We start from the raw sequence: 22,033 nt of genomic DNA, 5'->3' as shown, positions 1-22,033 counted from the left end.
AACACTTAGGAAGGCCAACTAAACCACAATCAAGAACCTCACTACTCTCAACTACACCACCTAGCCACATACACACATACGGAAGGTAACTCACCTAATCATGCCAGATTCATACGAAACTTAAGGAACACCATCCCCTCACTAGGAAACACCTGTCCCTAAGATTCTACACTCAAAACCCTCACTCTAAACCCATCTGCGGCAAACACGTAGGATGACAGAATAGAATTTTGAAAGTGCCCGAAACTGAAATTTATGAGTGCCTATGCGTAGATTATGTCACCACGATTCTATAGACTACTAGCACACAGAAAACAGACATTGTTTGATACACTTACGGCCACAAATAGCTCGTAGATGCGTCGACATGTGCGCTTCGTCTCGCGTGGAATACTTGGTGTTGTCACGTAGCTCTCCTCGAGCCTACAACAATGGTGCAGTCGGATCTCCAATGTGTTGAGCGAGCCGGGCGTAGCGAGAGGATGAATCTCATGCTCACTCTCTTTCTCTCTCACACACAGTAGACGGCAGCGCTAAGTTTTGATTATGATTAAAGTCTTTTTTACAAAATGACCTAGGTACCTTATATACTAAGGCTACGTTAGGTTTAACCAAAAATGGGGTTGAAAGGGTCAAATGGATTTATATTTACAATCTGGAAGTGCCATTGCACTCCGGCTTCTGAAACTAGAATAACTGCTCATTACAAATGACATTTATAGCCATAATCCGCAGCATTTCATAACTCGCAAAAGATAAGACTTTGGTACGAAACTTGAGTTATGTTGTGTTGTTGACCCAACAGTCAACAAGAAGAAAATATTATGCATAAAACAATGACAAGATCAAAGAAAGATATCATTATTTTATAGTCCAATAGGTCCATTGTATGGAAGACTTAGAGTGCCTCTTACATGGTGCCTCCAAGGTTTCCAAAAAATAAAATCATTGAAAAAAAAAGGCCATTGTGTCTCCAATCTATTGCCCATTTGAAACATATAGAGAACCAAGGTCCACCACTTGTCCAAGCTAGACATGGAGCATTGACACAAGGTCCAACACTTATCAAAGCTATTATCAAAGCTAGACATGGAGCATTGACACAAGGTCCAACACTTATCAAAGCATTGACACAAGGTTCAACACTTATCAAAGCAAGGTACACCACTTATCAAAGCTATTATTTTCTCCCAGTGCTTTCAAAACCCATGATACGTTGTACATGGGGGGGGTTTCTTGTTTCAAGGTCCACCACTTGGCTAAGATAGGATCCATTGAAACATGAAGAGAAGCAAGCTCTACCATTTGTCCAAGCTAGGTGCCATTGAAACATGAAAATCCCATAATATGCTGTATACGGGGGGTGTTTTTCAAGGTCCACCACTTGTCTAAGCTATCGTCCATTGGAACATGGAGAGAAGCAAAGCTCCACCACTTTTCTAAGCTAGGATCCATTGAAACATGGACAGAAGCAAGCTCCATTGTTTGTCTAAGCTAGGCTCCATTGGAACATGGAGAAAACAAGCTCCACCACTTGCCTATTATTGCATAGAGATTTTGGTTAATTGAAGGTCCACCACGTGTCCAACCTTCCCTTCATGTATGGAGATAATCAAGGGTGCAATGCTTCTCTAAGCTAGGGACATAAAAGAGTTTCAAGGTCCACTACATATACGATCTATGATGGGTTGTAGCATGGGAGGTTTCATTTTAAGGTTTCTTTGTTTCTAGACATGCGCTCCAATGCATATGCTCCTGGAGATAGTTGAAATTCTAGATTCATTGGAACTAGAATGTCAATGCATTCCACCTTCGGATGACTATCAACTACAGAGACAGATGATTCCACAACTTGTCCAACATTTTCAAACAAGCTATCATTATCCTTTTTGGCAATAAATAGATGCACCTTATGAAATTGTGCACCCTCTATACCATGTATGTCTAAATACCATTTCGTAAGATCATTGCAAGTATAGTTAACTGAGACATCAACCCTTGCAACCTGTTTTTTTGGAGCCATCTTTCCTGAAACAAAGAAAACCAAATGCTATTTTACCATATATTTTTTTGTAATGGATTAAGTTTGTGTGAATACAAGGTCTAAGCAACTATACATAGTGATCTTTTAAGCTAGTAAACTAACAGAAGAGAGAAGCAAGGTCCACCACTTGTCCAAGCTCAGGTCTAGACAACATGGAGAGATTTGAGGTCTACTAAGTCTAATATAGGCTAACTTTATTGAAAAATAGAGAGAAGAAAAGGTCCACCACTTGTCCAAGCTAGGCTCCATTGAAACATGGAGAGAAGGATACTCCAACATTTGTCCAAAATAGGCTCCATTGAAACATGAAGAGAAGCAAGCTGCACCATGTCTCCGAGATGCTAGGCTCCATCAAAATACATTAAACCCACGATATTTTGTATATGTGGGGTTTAAATTCAAGGTCCACCACTTGTCCAGCCTATTATACCTAGTAGCATGAGTGGTTTGGTCTCAAGATTCACCACGTTTTCACTCTATGTCATTATATTAAGAAGATCTGGGTGTTAAGGTCCACCACTTGTCCAACCTATAAGGCTATATCTTAAATGGTATTATTTCCCACCACTTGGAATGCACATGATAGGTTTTACATAGGGGTTTGGTTCCAAGGTCCACCACTTGTCCAAGCTCACTCTATTGAAACATAGAGAGAAGCAAAGGTCCACCACTTGTCCAAGCTAGGCGCCATTGAAACATGGAGAGAAGGATGCTCCACCATTTGTCCAAGACAGGTTCAATTGAAACATGAAGAGAAGAAAGTTGCACCATTTCTCCAAGATGCTAGGCTCCATTGAAATACTTTAAACCCATGATATTTTGTACATGGGGGTTTTACATTCAAGGTCCACCACTTGTCCAACCTATTATCCCTAGTAGCATGAGTGGTTTCGTCTCAAGATTCACCACTTTTTCACTCTATGTCATTATATTAAAAAGATCTAGGTGATAAGGTCCACCACTTGTCCAACCTATAAGGCTATATGTTAAAGGGTATTCTTTCTCGCCACTTGGAGTGACCATGATATGTTTTACATGGGGGTTTGGTTCCAAGGTCCACCACTTGTCCAAGCTAACTCTATTGAAACATAGAGAGAAGCAAAGGTCCACCACTTGTCCAAGCTAGGCTCCACTGAAACATGGAGAGAAGGATGCTCCACCATTTTTCCAAGATAGGCTCCATTGAAACATGAAGAGAAGCAAGTTGCACCATGTCTCCAAGATGCTAGGCTACATTGAAATACCTTAAACCCACGATATTTCGTACATGGGGGCTTTCTATTCAAGGTCCACCACTTGTCCAACCTATTATCGCTAGTAGCATGAGTTGGTAAGTCTCAAGATTCATCACTTTTCCACTCTATGTCATTATATTAAGAATATCTGGGTGTTAAGGTCCACCACTTGTCCAACCTATAAGGCTATATCTTAAATGGTATTATTTTCCACCACTTGGAATGCACATGATAGGTTTTACATAGGGGTTTGGTTTCAAGGTCCACCCCTTGTCCAAGCTAACTCTATTGAAACATAGAGAGAAGCAAAGGTCCGCCACTTGTCCAAGCTAGGCTCCATTGAAACATGGAGAGAAGGATGCTCCACCATTTGTCCAAGACAGGTTCGATTGAAATATGAAGAGAAGAAAGCTGCACCATTTCTCCAAGATGCTAGGCTCCATTGAAATACTTTAAACCCATGATATTTTGTACATGGGGGTTTTACATTCAAGGTCCACCACTTGTCCAACCTATTATCCCTAGTAGCATGAGTGGTTTTGTCTCAAGATTCACCACTTTTTCACTCTATGTCATTATATTAAGAAGATCTGGGTGATAAGGTCCACCACTTGTCCAACCTATAAGGCTATATTTTAAAGGGTATTCTTTCTCGCCACTTGGAGTGACCATGATATGTTTTACATGGGGGTTTGGTTCCAAGGTCCACCACTTGTCCAAGCTAACTCTATTGAAACATAGAGAGAAGCAAAGGTCCACCACTTGTCCAAGCTAGGCTCCATTGAAACATGGAGAGAAGGATGCTCCACCATTTTTCCAAGATAGGCTCCATTGAAACATGAAGAGAAGCAAGTTGCACCATGTCTCCAAGATGCTGGGCTCCATTGAAATACCTTAAACCCACGATACTTCGTACATGGGGGCTTTAAATTCAAGGTCCACCACTTGTCCAACCTATTATCGCTAGTAGCATGAGTGGTTAAGTGTCAAGATTCACCACTTTTCCACTCTATGTCACTATATTAATAATATCTGGGTGTTAAGGTCCACCACTTGTCCAACATATAAGGCTATATATGAAAGGTTATTCTTTCCCACCACTTGGAGTGACCATGATAGGTTTTACATGGGGGTTTGGTTCCAAGGTCCACCACTTGTCCAAGCTAACTCTATTGAAACATGGAGAGAAGCAAAGGTCCACCACTTGTCCAAGCTAGGCTTCATTGAAACATGGAGAGAAGGATGCTCCACCATTTGTTCAAGATAGCTCCATTGAAACATGAAGAAGCAAGCTGTACCATGTCTCCAACATGCTACTCTCCATTGAAATACCTTAAACCCACGATATTTCGTACATGGGGGGTTTACATTCAAGGTCCACCACTTGTCCAACCTATTATCCTTAGTAGCATGGGTGGTTTGGTCTCAAGATTCACCACTTTTTCACTCTATGTCATTATATTAGGAAGATTTGGGTGTTAAGGTCGACCACTTGTCCAACCTATAAGGCTATATCTTAAAGGGTATTCTTTCTCACCACTTGGAATGACCATGATATGTTTTGCATGGGGGTTTGGTTCCAAGGTCCACCACTTGTCCAAGCTAACTCTATTGAAACATAGAGAGAAGCAAAGGTCCACCACTTGTCCAAGCTAGGCTCTATTGAAACATGGAGAGAAGGAGGATCTTGGACCATTTGTTGAAGATAGGCTTCATTGAAACATAAAGAGAATCAAGCTGCACCATGTCTCCAAGATGCTAGTATCCATTGAAATACCTTAAGCCCACGATATTTTGTACATGTGGGCTTTAAATTCAAGGTCCACCACTTGTCCAACCTATTATCCCTAGTAGCATGAGTGGTTTGGTCTCAAGATTCACCACTTTTCCACTCTAAGTCCTTATATTAAGAAGATCTGGGTGTTAAGGTCGACCACTTGTCCAACCTATAAGGGTATATCTTAAAGGGTATTCTTTCTCACCACTTGGAATGACCATGATATATTTTACGTGGGGGTTTGGTTCCAAGGTCCCCCACTTGTCCAAGCTAACTCTATTGAAAGAGAAGCAAAGGTCCACCACTTGTCCAAGCTAGGCTCCATTTAAACATGGAGAGAAGGAGGATCTTGGACCATTTGTCGAAGATAGGCTTCATTGAAACTTAAATAGAAGCAAGGTCCACCACTTGTCCAAGCTAGGCTTCATTGAAACATGGAGAGAAGGATGCTCCACCATTTGTTCAAGATAGCTCCATTGAAACATGAAGAGAAGCAAGCTGCACCATGGAGCTATCTTGAACAAATGGTGTAGCATCCTTCTCTCCATGTTTCAATGAAGCCTAGCTTGGACAAGTGGTGGACCTTTGCTTCTCTCCATGTTTCAATAGAGTTAGCTTAGACAAGTGGTGGACCTTGGAACCAAACCCCCATGTAAAACATGGAGAGAAGGATACTGCACCATGTCTCTAACATTCTAGATTCCATTGAAATACCTTAAACCCACGACATTTTATACATGGGGGTTTACATTCAAGGTCCACCACTTGACCAACCTATTATCCTTAGTAGCATGAGTGGTTCGGTCTCAAGATTCACCACTTTTCCACTCTATGTGATTATATTAGGAAGATCTGGGTGTTAAGGTGGGCCACGTGTCCAACCTATAAGGCTATATCTTAAAGGGTATTCTTTCTCACCACTTGGAATGACCATGATATGTTTTACATGGGGGTTTGGTTCCAAGGTCCACCACTTGTCCAAGCTAACTCTATTGAAACATAGAGAGAAGCAAAGGTCCACCACTTGTCCAAGCTAGGCTCCATTGAAACATGGAGAGAAGGAGGATCTTGGACCATTTGTCGAAGATAGGCTTCATTGAAACATAAAGAGAATCAAGCTGCACCATGTCTCCAAGATGCTAGGTTCCATTGAAATACCTTAAACCCATGATATTTTGTACATGTGGGCTTTAAATTCAAGGTCCACCACTTGTCCAACCTATTATCCCTAGTAGCATGAGTCGTTTGGTCTCAAGATTCACCACTTTTCCACTCTATGTCCTTATATTAAGAAGATCTGGGTGTTAAGGTCGACCACTTGTCCAACCTATAAGGGTATATCTTAAAGGTGATTCTTTCTCAACACTTGGAATGACCATGCTATGTTTTACATGGGGGTTTGGTTCCAAGGTCCCCCACTTGTCCAAGCTAACTCTATTGAAACATAGAGAGAAGCAAAGGTCCACCACTTGTCCAAGCTAGGATCCATTTAAACATGGAGAGAAGGAGGATCTTGGACAATTTGTCAAAGATAGGCTTCATTGAAACGTAAAGAGAAGCAAGCTGTTGGACGGATTCACCGCGACGGACATCAGCACAACGAGAACTGACCTAACATGTAATGTCAGCTAAGGACGAAGCTCGACCCGCAAGCGCGTGGAAGCAAGCATAAGGTGTCAACCTACACTCGACCAACTCCTAACTAATTCCTACAGAGGTCTCTGCTAATTGTCTAAGTCACAACCTTCAAGAGTGCATAAGAGGAAACTTCCTACAACGCTTTTTAGAGCCGAACACCCATCAAACAATCTCAAAACACCATAGAACTTGAAGGAGACCCTACTAATTTCAATAGGTCGCTCTCCCTAAGGTCTATGAACCAAACCCCCAACCCAAAACACCCGGTGCAAAATTACATAGGATATCTGGCCAAAATTTGCAGGTCTTCATTTCTGAAATCTAAAGTGCCTAATGTGTAGTTCTACTCAATGTGAATGTGTGGATATATTGCAATGCAAAATCAGACAACGTATGCTCACCCAATCACCAGAAGCAGGAGCTCGCAAAACCGGACCTTACGCGTGCAATGTAGGTATCGGCGCGTAGCTCTCGTTGGGGGCAACACGTTGCACTTCTCTGCACTCGATTCCGACCACCAGTGCACACGTAGCGTCAAGATGAAGCTCACATTCTCTCTTGTACACAGTATGCTCACTCACAGACTTCAAAACTTGTTTTTAAAAATGACAAAAGATTTTTCATTAAGGTCAAAAAGTGGTATATATACCTTACAATTCTCAAACCCTAAAGTTCCAAAATCAACCAACTACTCCATCTATCTATCAAAACTGGGATACAATCTAGAAACTTCTGTAACTCCCAATATTTACAAGGTGAAAAATCAGGTTTTCTCAATAAATGAATAATTACAAAAAATGATAATCCTCCGAGTAGTTAGTCTCCGTGGGGTGTGTCCAGCTTCTAACACTCCCCCCCTCCTTGCTCATGTCGTCCTCGACATGGCCGCTGATCTGCTTCTTCATCGTATGGTTTCACGAATCTTGATTAGTGATTCGTATCTTGCATGCAGGTTCATCATTGTTGGGCCAAAAATATTTGTGTTTATTGTGAAGAAGCCGATGTAGAACGCTTCTTCAAAGGCCTGGAGGTGATAGGATGGTAGAACCATTATCCTTTGATACAGCGCATGTATCACCTCCTTGGAAGGCTGACCAGACAGATCATAAGTGCATCTGTAAGTATCTTGGAAGAAAAAGATACTGTCTGTCACCTGGCCTGGCTTGAAAGTCTCAAATACTGCTAAAAGTTTTTTGCAAATTTTCTTCATCATGATGCACGTAAGGTCAGGTGAGCCAGTGAACAATTTGATGGCGCCCGTTAGGGTTTTCACCATGTATTGGACACTTATTCTCTCACCTGCCTTCAAACCCGACAGCTTAGGGTAATTCAGCCAAGTGGGTTGGCTCCTATGCAAGATCTCCTGGGCTTTCCACGTCATGATCCTTGGTAGAGGACAAAATCTGAGGTTGTCTCTGATGTTTTTCGGTGCCTCTACCAAGTGGATTAGGTATTGTGGGTACTTTGTGAGCCAGGCCTTCCTCCATTTTGGCTGAGAGTCAACAATTAGCCTGACCCCTTCTTGTTGAGAGGTATCCGCGTTGTAGAGTGGTACGGTCGGCTCTTCTGTTATCCGCTTATTGATGGTGGCTGCTTCATATTTCAGCAATGGATATGGGAGAGAGGGTTGAAGCCACTCGTGCCTGAGGTTGCTGGCGTCAATCTTTTGGATGGTCATGGACTTGAAAACCCTCTGCTCCCACTCTAAAGCTTCCTTTGTTGTCTCTATGATCTCCACCTCTATTGCTTTACACAACTTTTCTTCCTCTTCTTGTGTTAGATCCTGTGGCTCTTGAGAGGATCCTTCTAGGATTTCCTCTTGCATAGGTGTGTCCACCGGATCTGCCACATTTTCTAAATCGATGCCCTCATTGGCTACTGGCCCTGTGTCCTCTTGGTCTTCTGCTTGGTTGCTATCCTCTCAACTCCTCAATCTGCTTTAGGACTTTCTGTTTTTCTGATTCAGCTTCTTCACCCATATTCACGAGGAGGTCATTTAATGCTCTGACTCTGGTAGGGAATGCTCGCAGCCTCTGGATGGTCTGATCTTTCACTTTGAGTTGGTCCTTGAGCTCAAGGACCTCATCCTGGCTGGCTTCTTGATCTATCTCCGCCTTTTCTTTGGCGTTTCTCATTGCTTCAACTTCTTTAGATTCCTCAGCCAGTTGTAGGGTCAGGTTATCCCTTTCCCTCTCGGCATCTATCAGTGATTTGCTGAGCTGCTGACATTCCTCTTCAACTCCTTGCATTCTTTGAGGTGTTGCCTGATTTTCTTCCTCCATTGCTTGGCATCTTTGCAATGCCCTTGGTAGGCTGGCATGTAGCTCCTCTTCTCTCTCTTTCTTCCTTTGTGTTAAGGCGATTACGCCGCTAGCGGAAGCTAAATAGCGAGAACTCAACCAACAATAGAATTTGTCAGACGAGGAAGGAGCTTGACCCGCAGGCGCATGGAAACAACTAGGTGGGTGTCAAATCACCTACTCGACCTTCTAATGACAATCACTACTAAGGAAATCAAACCTAAGTTCTAAAATACGCAAGTGACTGAAATCCGTACTACGAAACAGGATCTAGAATCATTTAATCGATCTCAAACTCAAGGGGAAGTCTATTCACTAGGTAAGAACAACACCCTAAAGACTTGAACTGCAAAATCAACCTATAACCACTCCGTGCGATAAACGCGTATGAAGACAGGCCGAAAAATACAAGTGATCGAAACTTGACCCCGATGGTACTAATGTGTAGCTCTACTCGTTGTGGTTCTAAAGATATGCTGCACGCTCCATTCTGACACACGAGTTGGAAGAAAACTCACACCGAAGCTCGTAGGAACTTACCACACATAGAAGCCGATAGCACGCACTCTTGGTATCTGTGCGTAGCTCTCGCCGTTCCTAACACAATGGCGGTGTCGCTTCTCCAATGGTGGCTCCGTAGCTCGCGTAGCAAGTAGATAAGACTCTCTCTCTCTCACTCTCTCTCAGACACAGTCACGGCGCTCAAAAACTCACTTTGATTAATAATCTGAATCCCTTAGGTTACAAAAACTTTGGCTTATATACCTCAGCCTTGGAGGTGAGAACATCTCTAACTAATTACATCAACAAGTGAAATTACTTCGGGATTACAAGCTGGAAACTCAATTGAGTCCCGTTACTTAATGAATGGCTCAAATCAAAATTAATGTCGGAAAGACATTTATTACAATCAATGGTTACAAAATGATGAGTGTGAGCAAAAATGTGGGTGTGATCCTTTGCTGGCTCAACACTCCCCCCCTCTGCGTTCATGTCGTCCCTGACATGACTTTTATGCTTGGTCAATAAAGTTCTGTCGTCTTGAGCATCTGCAAATGTGATTCGTATCGTAGGTTGCCAATGGTCAAGGTTGGGCCGAATATTTTGCTTTCGTGGGTGAAAAAGCCGGTGTAGAAAGCTTCTTCGAATGTTTTCATGTGGAAGCTAGGCAAAAACATAATCCTTTGGTATAGGAGGTGTAACACTTTTGGAGAAGGCTGTAATGAAAGATCGTACATCATATCAGTCATTGTGTCGGCCGTCGATAGTAGACTCGAGGTCGTGGCTTTATCTAGCGCGAACACTTCAATGCAAGCTAAGAGAGTCGTGCAGATTTTCTTGAGCATCTGACATGAAAGGTCAGGAGAGCCAGTAAAGAGCTTGATGGTGCCCGTTAGGGTTTTCACCATGTAGGCTTTACCTATTCTCTCTCCTGCCTTTGGTCCTGGCATCCTGGGGTAATTAAGCCAATTTGGCTTCTTTTCTGCAATCCTGCCATGCTCTTTCCAGTTTCTGACTCTTGGCACCGGGCAGAAGGTTGCATCCTCCCGAATCTCCTTTGGTGCCTCCACCAAGTAGATGAGGTAGACTGGGTATTTGTTCAGCCAACCTTTCCTCCATCTAGGTTGTGAATCTACTATCTTCTTTGATTGTTCCTCCTTTGTGATGTCGCCTTCGTAAAGAGCGACATACTGCTCCTCCTCTATTCTCTTTTTCGTCTTTAGCACTTCAAATTTCATCAAAGGGAAAGGCAGGCTGGGTTGCATCCACTGTTCATGGAGCACTTTTATGTCTAGTCCCTGAAGTCTAATGGAGATTAGGAGTCTCCTCTCCCATTCCATTTCCGCCTTGGCACTCTCCTCTGCTGACTTTTCTATGTGGTCATGGAGCCTTTGTTCTTCTTCTTCAGAGATTCTTGAAGTCGAGGCCACCTCTTGAGCTGGGGCTGGATCTTCAATTGTGGTTGCCTCTCCAGTTTCTGGTAGCTCTATGGCTGCTCCACCTGATTCTTCTTGTGGTGTCTCTAGTTCTCTTCTTTGTTGCTCTTGTAGATCTTGGAGCTGTTTTCAGAGGGCCTCATTCTCTGTCCGTAGTGTTTGATTTTCTAATGTGAGCCTCTCCTCTGCGGCCAATGATCCCTCCGCAATGTGCAACCTTTGCACTTGCTCTAATCTCAGCTCTCTTTGTAAGCTTCGGACCTGGTCTTCCAAAGCTGGTATGATAACTCCCTCTTGTTTGGTTCTTGCTCTGCTAGCTCTAGGGGTAGTCCTGAGTCTAGTGATTGTTCTTTCTTGGAGCTCGACTCTCTCCATTAGCTCAATGAGCTCATCCTTGGCCGCCTCCAACTCATCCTCTATCCGCTCCCTTGCTTCCTGTGCACTTGTTACTTCTCTTGAAGCCTCGGCTAGCTGGAGTATCAAGCCATATCTCTTGTTTTCCGCGTCATAGAGTGATGCTTTATGACTTTCAGATTCAGTCATAGCATTCTCTAATTTTCTTTGCAACTCCGCTTCCCTTTGTTTGGCTGTCTCAATCTCTACTTCCTTTGCCTTGGACCTTGCTTTTATCTTGCTGAGCAGTTCATGCACCATGTGCATGTCCTTTTCATCATCATCTGTCAACTCTAAATCTCTTTCCTACACCACCTCCACTGGCTTTGGCTCTTCTAGTACTTTTGGTTCGTCCACTTTCTCTTCACTTTCTTTTTTAATCTTTGTTTTTTCCTCCGTTCATCTTGTTTTTGTAGGGTGATCCCATAAACTGCCTCAAGGGCCTCTTCTTCGGTGTATCCTATCTCTACCAGATCCTCATAATCATTTCTCTTTTGCTGAACTGGATCTATCTTCTTTTCTTTGGTCTCGGTCTCTGGCTTTTCCAAATCATCTGTGTCCACCTCTATTGTGGTCTCCTCCACAATTTTTTCCGTCTTCTTAGTGCTTGGTACATCAGTAATAGAGGGATATCTGTCCTCAGCTTCCTTGGCTTTCCCTTTGTTGGCTTGCCCATCTTTCTTTTGGGGCTTAGTAGACGCATCTACTTTCCTTTTCCCCTTGTCGTCTTTTTTTAGCTCAGCTTTTAATTGTTGTACCTCCTCTTCAATGTATGGCTCGACAGGTTGCTGCTCCAGAATAGCCTCTGACTCCTCATAAGCTTTAATATATTGATCGTATTGATCAATATGTGGCCTGGCTGAGCTAGTTCCGACTTTAGTTGGGTCTGGCACCCACTTTTCTTCAAAGTCACCCTTTAGAGCTCTTTCCGCTCTAAACTGCTCCACTAATCTTTCCATTCTTGCCGCTTTCTGACTTTGGGTTTGCTTGGGAGCAACCTTCTTCTTTACTTTCTTCTTAAGTGGCTCGTCCACATCCTCTTCAGGTTCTGAAACTACTTCTAGTTTCCGACGTGCTCTTGTGGATGCCCTCTTGGATACTTCGGGCTGTTCTTCCTCCTCGTCGGCTTCTCTAAGCCACTCATTCTGGGAGGGATCCTTTGGCCACTGATCTCTAGCTCCAATAGCTTCATAAGCTATTCTTGTCAGAATTTCCACTCCTCCTATGTATTTTGGCTTCTGGTTGTGCATGGCAATTACTTGCTCGTGGATGTGTTGAGCGTAATTCACCTCTTTTGGCATATTGCTCTTTAATGCCCATGTGATGGTGGTCGCAATGGCATGGGGTGGTGTCGTATACTTTTGCGGTCTTTTACTGCAAACATGAAGAAATTGGTTGTACAGTCGGCAAAGGGTTGCCGCTCTTGGGTCCGACATATCTCCATAGGTCGCATTTTGTTTCTTGGGCCCATAGACCTCTATGGCCTCTCTTCTTTCCCTGACCGAGCTCCCTTTGTTGTGCAGCTTCAATGCATCTGCAATTAGCTGTGGAGTGATCTGTACTTCTACCTTCTCTCCATCCATGGCTGTCAATGTGGCTTTTCCATCCTTCTGAATAGATGTTGCCAACTCATACACTCTTCTTGTATCCACACCTGATGGTCTCGAGGTGAAGAAACTGTGCAAGTCTGCCCTTTCCAGGTACCTACTGATGTCTCCTAGCCTGCTATAATCTGCCAATTCCTGTGGGATCATCGGTACATCCACCGCTTGCCCTTGAGGATCTCTGAAAGTCCTCTGGTAGATCTTTATTCCCTCTTTCTCCAATACTGCTTCCTCCACCCAAGTTTTGGTTGGCTTGAGGGTTTCTGCTGGAATTTCAAAGGGTTCCGCTTTTGCAAGAGCATCTTTGATTGTCGGTCTTTTTTTCTTCGTTGCCGATGACTTGGCGGAATCCATGGATCCTGTAACTCCAATTTCAGAAGTTAGCGTCTTTTTAGTACTGAAAGCCGAAGTGAAGCTTTTAACTATCCAAATGACTTGAAAATTGAAACATGAGCTATTCAGGGTCTAAGGATGCAAGGTAGGTGAAAAAATATGCAAAATGGGCTCAAAATCATGTTGGAGGCATCATACGCATATGATGTCTTTTGTGTCAAAATGACTTCATATTGGTTGTGCTTGTAGCTGATAGTGTATACATGATTATCATATGCTTGGATTTGAGTTTGGATCCCATTTGGTCAAGTTTTGGCTAGTTTAGTCCAGTTTCGGCTCTTGGAAAATTTTTGAAAGGGATTTGGATTTTATGATCCAAATTGGATAAAACTTGGTGGTTCACTTTCAAATGGCATGTAGATCACTTCTGTTTGGTGGTTGAAGCCCTGAGGTGCCAAAATTACATAGTGAGACATCATACGCGTATGATGTCTTTTAGTGTATTTTTGGATCAAATTTCTCTATAAGCTTGGATTTGGCTTTAGATAGGCTTATTCAGTGGATTTATGAAGTTTGGATAGATTTTGGGCTAAAAATGGCTCTGGAGACATCATACGCGTATGATGTCTTTTTCATCAATTTTGCATGGGATTGGTTCTGTGGACTCCCCATGTACTAGTGAAGGACTGTCCCTACTCAAATCTTGGTTTGGACTTGAGTATGTTGGATTTAATTTGGGTCAAAAATAGGCTTTAGGTGAAGGATTTTCCCTCAATTGGGCTACTGGGGTGATCCTCTTGACCAAATGGTTCCAAATTTCATATGTAGCATGTATTAGATATATATAATGGATGTATGATGACAAATGAGCAGTTTTGGCTCTGTAAGTGCAAATAGACATCATACGCGTATGATGTCTTTTGTGTCAAAATGGTGCTTTTTGGTTCCAGATAGCTTGTAGATGTGTTAATCAACAATCCTACAAAGTTTCAATGAGTTTGGAGTTATTTTGACAAAATTAGGACCAAAAATCAATTTTATGGCCTACTTTGCGTCTTTTTGGTTTTCCTTGGGTTTTCTAACTCCAATTCTCATGATACTTGGTTCATAGGATGTGATTAACATGTGGAATGAGGCTATGCACTCAAATGTTGAAATGGATGTGAAATTCATGCTGTGAGACATCATACGCGTATGATGTCTTTTCTTGAAATGTTGGTCTTTTTGTGCAAAGAATGCTTTGTGCTAGTGCCCTAAGCCCTGCTAACTAGTTTTCAACTTAAAAAGTCATCAGTTTAGCTAAAAAGCCCCCTTATAGGCATTTCAGTCTCCGAAGTCGTCTTTTTGCCTTGGAGTTGAATTTCTTCAACTTTTCTTTTCGAGAGTTGCATTTCCAACTCATTGGATATGTTGTGAAGCCATCTATTTGGTTGAACTTGACTTTGGCTCCCTGTTCTCCATCTTTCTCCTTTTGGTTGCCCGAAAGCGTCTTTTTCACCATCGATAAGTGAATCAGCTTTCTTTTGGGTTTTGCTTGCAAACATAAGTCATCCATGTATATTTGAAGTTGCTTGTGAAGTTTCATTTCATTCGGTCGTCAATTTCAGCCGTTATGCCAAAATGACGCTTTGTGTGTCTGTCGTCGAATCGGTTGTTTTGACCCACTTTTGGTGGTCCAAACCTAGAGATACTCCATGGTTGCATTGCCCTCGATGTTGTTAAGCTTCCTGAGGAGTTTTGTGTCGTTTCGACAACTTTTTCCTATTTGCCTCTTGCAGGCTCTGTTGACCTAGGGTTTTTCCACTCTTTCTTTCTCGAGCTTTGAGTGTTAGAAACCCATCTTCTATACTAGGGTAACCCACCTATAAGTTCTTGCAAGGTTTGGTTAGGCGGTTGTGCCACTACCTAGCATTCTACCGCATTCCCCGTCTGCTCTTGTTTCTTGGTTTTGGTCAGTTTTCGCGACAAAAGTTAATGATAAGCATCAAAAGATTATGGCAACGAGTCTACCTCTCATGTCTGGTGTCCTCTGAGCTCTCGTAGCAGTCGTAGAAGGCTGTAGAAGGTTGGATGCTCCTGTGTGCTCTTTGCTCTCTCCAAGAAGGTAATAGTGGAAATGAGCTTGAAAGTGATGTGAAAAATACTTAACTTCGGACTTCCCGGATCACTTGTTACCAAATTTGACATGTGCTCCTATCTCGTCGTGAAATGCACTTTAGGATTTGAAATTTCTCAATTTGGACTCCGTTTGACCTGTTTCTGAGAAATCTGTCCACTTTGCCAAAATTCTGTCATTTCGGGCTTTCCGCAACTTTTCCCGAATTGTACTCAATTTTTACCATGGGTTGCCCTTGTCATTAGGATCATCACCATCTATTTTTTTCTGATCTCGTTTCACCTGCTTTTTTATTTTTCTTTTACTTTTATTAAGAAAATTAAAAAAAATAAAGGAAAAAAAAGTAAATTGAAGCCAAAAAATTCCAACCATACACGATAAATAGCAGGTAACCCTGTGTATATGAATATACACTTATTTGTGATTTCTAGACTTGGATTACCACTTTTTAGCTCCAAAAACACTCTTATTTCGTGATATTTACACGTCTAGAGACCCAAATTCATCATTTGATCTCTTCTTGTTGCAAAACAAGGTATATAAGGGCATAAATATTATCAATATTCGCAATCAAACATAAAAATTGCAAAATCATGTAAGACACTGCCCTTGTAATATAATTTTTGTTTTTCTTTGTTTTTTTCGCTTGTAGCTGCTTTGTAGCTCCTGTATACCTGTATACCTCTCCCCCTCCTAGTCTGAGTCCTCCTGGACGACTATGAAGTGTCTGTGGGCGAAGCATTGTAGTTGTTTTGGTCATAAGTTCCCAATGCAATTGTAGAGCGATGATACAACAGTCTTTCCAATAAAGCTTCTCTTTGTTTGATTGAAGGATTGGTGGTCGGGTTTTGGGTTTTTTTTGGCACTGTGGTAGTAGAATCAGTAGATGGATTCTTCTTTACCTTGTTGTTCTTTTTCACAATCCAAATCTGCTTCCGCTTCGCTTGTGCTTGCCACAAACTCTTTGCGACCCAAACCTGCTTTGTTCTTTGTGTTGATTTCCTCGTTTTGAAATACCTAGGAGTTTCCGTGGATTGTACTGAAGGGAGTTCCTGTTTACAAATCCTTGGGATCCAAATTTGCTTGCTATAGCTTTGTGCCGTCATGAACTTCTTTGGAATCCAATCTGTTTCACTGTCCTTGATTGTCTGGAATCACTCTGTTGTCTGGTATTGAAGACTCTGTTTTCCACCTTTGTGTTCTCTGGCACAACCTTTTTTGGTCTCCATACCACTTTGACTCCGTTTTTTCCCAAGGTTGAGCTGTTATATTATTGCTTGTCTTCCTTATCCAATGTTGAGAATTCCTCGTCGAAGAGTAATCCGGTTGTATAGAAACTTTTGGTTGCCATTGCTTCTTCTTTTTCTCTGGTTGTTGTTTACCTTGTTCTTGGATTCTTCCTTTGGAGTTGGCTCTGCTCCTTTGGTGAACTTAACTGATTGACTTTCACCTTCGTATTTGATAAGCACTGATTTAGAACTCCAGTCAATCATTGCATTGTATTGCTTCTGCCATGGTTGTCCTAGCAATAATGGATGTTGTGTAGCTTGGTCTTCAACCACGTAAAACATATGAGGATACACATACTGGTTAATCTGTATATGTAAAACTGTGCATCCGACAGTTTTGATTGAATTCTCAGAGTAACTCTTTAACTCTTGCTTGGTAGTTTGTAATTTAGTGTCATTTGTCAATTGTCTATACAAACTGAGTGAAAGTAGGTTAGTTTGAGCTCCTGAATCCAATAGTGCTCTGGCTTTGATTTGGTTGGTTCCTACTTTGCATTCAATGATGGGTTCTTCTTTGTCATTATCCATTTCTGTTATACTGACTGCCTTTATTCGTATTGCTCTTTCATTGCGCTGTGTCTGACGTAGTAGTCTTCTTTTCTCCATTCTTTCCTTCGCCTCGGCTTGCGCTTCCTCCACAATCTTTTTCTTTTTCTGGACACGCAGCTTTTCTTGATGTATTTTGAGAAGCATGTCTTGGGTTAGCGGCAAAAGATACTTTTTTACTCTGCACCCATTAATCCAATTGGGCATTTCTTCTCCGTCTAATGTAGCAAGCTTGACGGCTCCACTTGGTGATAGATCTTTAATCACCAGAGGTCCCATCCCTCGCTTTGTAAGCTTCTTAGCATGCTGTTTCAGAGTGTAAACTAGGACATAGTCCCCAGCCTTAAACTCTTTAGTCCGCACATGCTTATCAAAAAATTCCTTTTGTCGCCTTTTTTGAGCGTAGATTGAAGCTACTGCTTTTAGGCGAAGCTCGTCTAGCTTTTCCACGTCATCTATTCTATCAGAAAGCTCGTGCCCTGTCCACTCTAGATCTTTAGCCACCCTTAAGGTTGAAATCAAGAATTCTATTGGTAGGATAGCATTTAGCCCAAAAACCATGTTATATGGGGTCGTTCCTATTGATGTTTTATATGCTACCCTATATGCCCATAATGTTGAATGCAACTTCTGGTCCCAGTCAGTTCTCGACTCAGATACAATCTTCGTAAGGACCGTGCATATGGTTTTGTTTGTTGCTTCAGCTTGTCCGTTTGCTTGTGGATGATACGGGCTGATTTCCTATGGATTACCATGAATTCATCTAGAAGGATCTCTATCACTTCATTTATAAAATGTGTGCCTCGATCACTCACAATTTCTATTGGCAATCCATATCGTACAAAGACGTATTCATATAGAAATTGTGCCGTGGTCCTGGCATCTGCTTTTTGAGTTGCCTTTGCTTCGACCCACTTTGTTAGATAGTCTGTAGCCACAACGATGTATTGTGCATGAGTCTTATATGCAGGAGGTGAAATGGGTCCGACATAATCAATCCCCCATTTTGCAAAAGCTCTTGCCCCCATCATTGGTCTAAGCGGCATATCATCTCTTTTAAGTGGTACTTTGGTCCGCTGATAGTCATCACACCGTTTAACGTATTCCTCAGCGTCCATATGTAATGTTGGCCACCATATTCTTGTGGCTAAGACAAGTTTTGCTGTCTTATCACCTGAGAAATGACCTCCACCTACTCCTCCATGAGCTTGCTCCAGGATTATCACATACTCAGACTCTGATGCGCAAATCCTAAGCTGGTTGTCTTTACCTCTCTTATAGAGTTGATCTCCTATTAAAGCGTAATCTCTAGCTTCTGTCTCTACAGATTTCTGACGAGCTTTTGACGTTCCTTCTGGGAAAGTTCTATTTGTGAGATATTCAACAATATACTGACTCCATTCCAGAGCGATCATTATCTGATATAATGTCGAATACTCTGCTGGCGGTTTTGATGAACATACAATACATACAGTGACATATTCATGTACGCTTTCTTTCATTCCTGGCCAATAGACTCCCAATTGTAACAAATTCCTATATGTGTTCCTTCTTGAACAATGAAATGCACATTCCTGAACATGTGCTTCGCGCAGATATATATTATATTCCTCAGGATTGATGCATAGTCATAAAACATGATCATTTCCCAATTGATACAACCTTCCTGCAACCAATTGAAGATTCTTGGATTGCTGAATAGCAATATGTTTCTGGTTGTATTCTCTTCTATCAAACTCTCCTCCATAGGTTAATAAGCTAACGACATTTTGAGACCACTTCGGTATCATGTCTATGTTGAACAAGTACGCGTCTGGCATGTCGTCATCTACTCCTATAGGGTCTTCTCCATTCGTCAATCGCGAAAGATGATCAGCTCTAAGATGTGTTTTTCCTTTCTTTACTACTACCATGAAGTCGAATTCCAGTAAGATAATGAACCATCTCACTATTCTCCTGGTATTGCATGGTTTATTCACTAGGTAGAGCAAGGCTTGCTGATCCGTAAAAACCACAAACTTGTTGGCTAGAAGATAATGCCAAAATTTCTTCACAGCATATATCATTCCTAATCCTTCTCGCTCTGTTGTGGTGTAATTCTTCTCTGCATTGTTGAGCTGTCGACTAGCGTAACAGATAGGAAAATCCATGTTTCCTTCCTCTGGCTGAGCCAGAATGCATCCTATTGCATATGCCGAAGCATCTATATGCACATGGAATATCTTCTCCCAATCTGGTGATTTCAAGATTGGAGCAGTAATGAGTGCCTCTTTCAATTTCTTGAATGATTCCTCACACTCCTCTGTCCATTCAAAGTTCACTATTAGCCTGTAAAGTGGTTGGCCTATTATAGCGTACATGTAAATGAATCGTCTATAATATCCGCAATGTCCCATAAAGCTCTGTACTTGTTTCGCATTGGTTGGTTTAGGCATATCCACTATAACTTTTATCTTCTCTAAATCCGTGGATATTCCATTTTGTGAGACAATATGTCCCAGAATTCTGCCCTGTCGGACCATAAACACACATTTCTCAGGATTGAGACAAATGCGATATGTCCTACATTTCTCAAATACTTTTCTTAGGTGTTCTAGATGCTCATCTCTCAGAAGAGAATGTACACATAAGTCATCCATGTATATTTCTAGAAACAACCTTAAGTATTCTTTGAAAGCATGCGTCATCAGCCTCTGGAAGGTTGCGGGAGCATTGGTTAGACCAAAAGGCATAACCCGATAAGCATAAATTCCCCACTCCGTTGCAAAAGCTGTTTTATGTTGATCTGGCGGTGCTATGGCTAGCTGGTTATATCCTGAAAAACCATCAAGAAAGGAGTATGTTGTTTTCCCTAATACACGCTCTAGAACATGATCAGTTATCGGCAGGGGATAATTGTCCCTGATTGTTGCAGCATTCACTTTCTTTAAGTTGACACACACTCGGAGTTTTCCGTTCTTCTTGGGTACCACCACAATCGGAGATACCCAATCGGTGTGTTCAATCTCGTATATGAATTCAGCTTCCATTAGCTTATCTATCTCTTCTTTGATTCGCTTAGCAAACGTATCATTATATGTGTATGGTCTCTGTCTGCTAGGCTTTGCATCTTGTTTTAGTGGGATTGTGTGTTGGCATATCTATGGGTCAACTCCCTTTAAGTCCTTATAAGACCATGCAAACACATCCCTGTACTCTCGGAGAAGACTCAAAAGTCTCTCTTCCTCGCCTGGAGACAAATCTGTGGCTATGTACACCGGTCTAGGTGTCTCACCTAGAGCTGCTAAATCAACTTTTTTTGCATCCTCCGGTCCGTCATAAGATTCGTTCTCCCTTCTCTCTCGAATAGGTTGGGTTAATACCACCTTCCTATCCTCTATTGTGAATTTCCTGTAGTGAGAGGGAACATCCATGTTTTCCTTGATTTTGGCGTTTTCGTCCTCTCCACTCTCAATTTCTGTCGTCCAAACTTCTTTCAGAGTTTTCTTGAGCTCTCTGTACTTGTTTCTACGTTCTAACTTGTACTCTGTGTGTTCTCTGTTGCGCTTTTCTTTTCTGATTATTCTGTCTCAGTTTTCGTTTCATTCCTTTGAACTTGATTTCTTGAGCTTCTTTTGTCTTTTCGTAAGCTCTTTTGCTCATTGCCTCTCATTCTTCTAGAAATCTTGTCCTTAACACAATCTTTCGCCTTTACTAGCATTAGGAATTGATTTTTTCCTCTTATTCTAGGCATCGGATTGGTTCTAACCCCCTTTGTTTTTCTCTTTGCTCTATAGCGTTTCTACATCCGTTATAGTTTCTTCATTTTCGCTTGAATTGTCCGTTGACTCGTTGTCTGCTTCATTTCCCCACTCTGGATGATCGGGAATGTCGTGAAACACCTCTTCTTCATCTTCCTTTTCCAGTGTATCGTTCTTTTCAGTTTCTTTTTCGATTGTAGTTCTCAGCATGAAGTACGGAACCACGTCGTACCCGTCCTTGTCGCAAAATTTTGTTGTGGGACCATCCGGAATTGCACAAACATCTAGGGTTGCTAGAATGTGTGTCCATTCTAATGGTTCAAGCGTGTCCTCTGGAAAGGGTTCTCCTATATAAGTTTCGTCTTCGATAGCCCTTTCTAAAACATATTCTTCTCGCCTCAGACTTCCACATTTCGAGGCCCCACACATCCATAACTCCTTGGGCTTACCTAACCAAGCTGGAAATTCGGATCCCGCCAAAGTAGCTGAATCAAACTCCTCTACCGGTGTTCGGTTCACATCTTTGTAGCTATGGTCTCTCAGGTTCACACGTGTAGTGGTTTCCTTATTTCTCAGGTATATGTGATCGTAGCCCCAATCCTGGACCATTTTCAATTGTCTCATGAATGGTCTTCCCAGTATAATATCATAGTTATTCTCCTTGCCAAAATCGACAATAGCAAAAGTATGTTCGTATTCAATGCCGCAAGAAGTCACTACGACTTTCTCTAATAACCCCATAGGTTTCTCCATGTGTCCATCTACTAATTGGAGTTTCAACCTAGTCTTCCTTATTGCTGGTTTCCCCCATTTTTTCCAGATTTCTTTTGTAGCAATGGCTACCCCAGCTCCGCTGTCTAGTATTTCCATCGTGTTCACTCCTTGGAATTCAACTGGTAAGGTTGTATTCCCCTCTTCACCTTCGCAATACTCTCCGACCTTGTTTAAGGGTACAGGCTTAGCGTTCTTTTGTAGTTTGCTCAGCTCTTGTATACCCTCTTGCAGTCTCGATGTTGGGTCTTTTATCCCAAATTTCTCCAAGCATTTTCCTACAGTGGTCCACATATGTGGTTTTAGCCTC

The sequence above is a fragment of the Adiantum capillus-veneris genome, chromosome 14, assembly GCF_014529385.1.
Source record: "Adiantum capillus-veneris isolate H3 chromosome 14, ASM1452938v2, whole genome shotgun sequence".
Classification (NCBI taxonomy): domain Eukaryota; kingdom Viridiplantae; phylum Streptophyta; class Polypodiopsida; order Polypodiales; family Pteridaceae; genus Adiantum; species Adiantum capillus-veneris.
This window is presented reverse-complemented; position numbering follows the sequence as displayed.